Raw genomic sequence first — 2,449 nt, 5'->3', positions numbered from 1 at the left:
TCTCCATATTAAATGGGACACCCTTATTTTTAAACGGTATTTTAAACTTTAGCTCTAGTCTCTCCCATAAGGGGGCACACTCTTTCACCATCCACCCTGTCAAATAAACTGCGTAACTTATATGAGTCAATAAGATTGCCTCTCATTTTTCTAAACTCCAATGGATACAGGTCCAACCTTTTCAACCTTTCCTCATAAGATTACAATCTCATTAGTGAAACTTCCCTGAACTGCTTCTAGTGTGACATGTTTTTTGAAAATAAGAAGACTAAAACTGTACATAGGATTTGATATGTGAGCTCACCAAAATCATGTACAACTGTAGCAAAATATTCTTATGATTATATTCCATTCCCCTTGCAGTAAATGGCAACATTCCATTGCCTTTGTGATGATACTATGGCTTTGAGAGGTATATTTTGTCCTGGGTTTTTCAAGAAGAAAGGTGAAACAGAGGTAGCCAATAAAGTAAACAACTTGTGAGGCCTTGGGTTTTTTCTAAGTTTGAACAATAGAAGCAGTCTGAATGGGTGGGGCAAAGCTCCCACAGAAACAATGTTTTTAGTTTTAGTTTTAGTTTTTATAGTTGCTGCTGAGGTCTTGATGCTGGATGTGAAAGCTATTTTTCCTCTCTCTTGTTACAACTAAAAGCTGAGACAATCTATTTTACTAAATTTGCCTTTGCCAAAGGTGTGTTTATGGGATGTTACTATATTAAAACAGTTACTGTTCAGTAGTTAAATAAATTATTGTTCTGTTAAGTTTTCCAATTGGTTAGGTTATTCCAACTTCTTTCTTTTGTGCATTTTAACTATAGTGTATGAATAAAGTGTGTTTTGCTTTAAGACTGGTAGTTTGAACAATCGAATTGCATCTAGAACACAATGCCTGGCACTTGTTTTTAAAATAAGAAAAAGTTAGGGCTTAGGCTATTTTCTGGTTTGGTCTGGTCCATAACATTTTCTAATCCCTTGCTGTGCCTGCATCTTAACATTTTGTAATTCCTGTCCTTGAACATTGGATCCCTCTGTATGTCAGAGTTCTGCAATATCTTTTCATTTAAACAAGATACTGCTTTTCTATTTTTTGCTGCCAAATAGAACAAGTTCACTTTTTCCCACATCATACTCCATTTGATGAATTTCTGCCCACTGACTTACAACAGGTAATTAATTCCTATAAATTGCACCACACTCCAATCCTTAGTCATATAAAATTAACTGCATGCAAACAGCAGATGAAGTATAATGCAGATTAATGTGAGATGATCTACTTTGGTAGCAAAAATAAGAAGGTGGATTATTATTTGAATGGCCATTGATTGGAGAAGGGGAAGGTGTAATTGACCTGGGTGCCCTCATACACCAGTTGCTGAAAATCAATACAACTCAAAAAGTAATTAACAGGTAAATGATCTTAAGTGGAAAAGTGTATTTTACATTAATTCAGTCCCATTAACTTTATTGGCACACATGTAACACCAAGGGCAGCCACAAGATTTGTCCCAGTTTCTGGCAGAGTTTTACTACTCCTTGCAACAAATCTTAACCTCATTGCAATTTTTGCTTGAAGGACAAGTACAAATCACAAGAAGGCATCCTAGATCAAAGCATTGACATTTCCTAGATTATGTCATTGTTCAAGTCAAAGATCTAAGTGACATTCAGATCACTTTATCTACACAGGAGACAGATACATGCAGCATAGATCATTGACTTGTTTGATTGATGATGAGCTTTCACCTAGCAGCAAGGCATTACAAGAATTAGAGCTCCAAGAGAAAGAAGATCAAAGTTTCAGCCAAAAGCAGATTGACAGAAGAGAGGAATTCTAAACGCAGCACAGAACCAATCTGGAAAATTTTCATACACTCAGCTGAACTTCAGAACTGTGATGTTGAATAAAGTTTGCTGTACTAACAACCTGCCCAGATCATTGGGTTCAAGCTTTGTTGTCAACATGGCTGGTTTGATGAAAATCATGCAGAAATACCTGTATCCTAGAACAAAACTTAGTCGCATTCATAACCTTCTGGGGGCTTGAGTTTGAATACCACCACTACACATGGTGGAATCAAAATTCAATAAAATTCTGGACTTAGGAGTCTTATCATGAAAATGAAACTGTTGTTTATTGTTGGAAAAATCAATCTGGTTCAACCTTTAGGGAAGGAAACTGTCATCCTTTGCTGGTCTGGCCTACAAATGACTCCAGACCTACAACAAAAACCGAAAGAACTGCAGATGCTGTAAATCAGGAACAAAAACAAAGTTGCTGGAAAAGCTCAGCAGGTCTGGCAGCATCTGTGAAGGAAAAAACAGAGCTGACGTTTCGGGTCTGGTGACCCTTCCTCAGAATTCACTGAGTTCTGAGGAAGGGTCACTGGACCCGAAATGTTAACACCCTTCACAGATGCTGCCAGACCTGCTGAGCTTTTCCAGCAAATTTG

Source organism: Rhincodon typus, chromosome 1, assembly GCF_021869965.1.
Source record: "Rhincodon typus isolate 14 chromosome 1, sRhiTyp1.1, whole genome shotgun sequence".
NCBI classification, from domain to species: Eukaryota; Metazoa; Chordata; class Chondrichthyes; order Orectolobiformes; family Rhincodontidae; genus Rhincodon; species Rhincodon typus.
The sequence above is the reverse complement of the archived record's forward strand: the minus strand, read 5'-3'. Positions refer to the sequence as shown.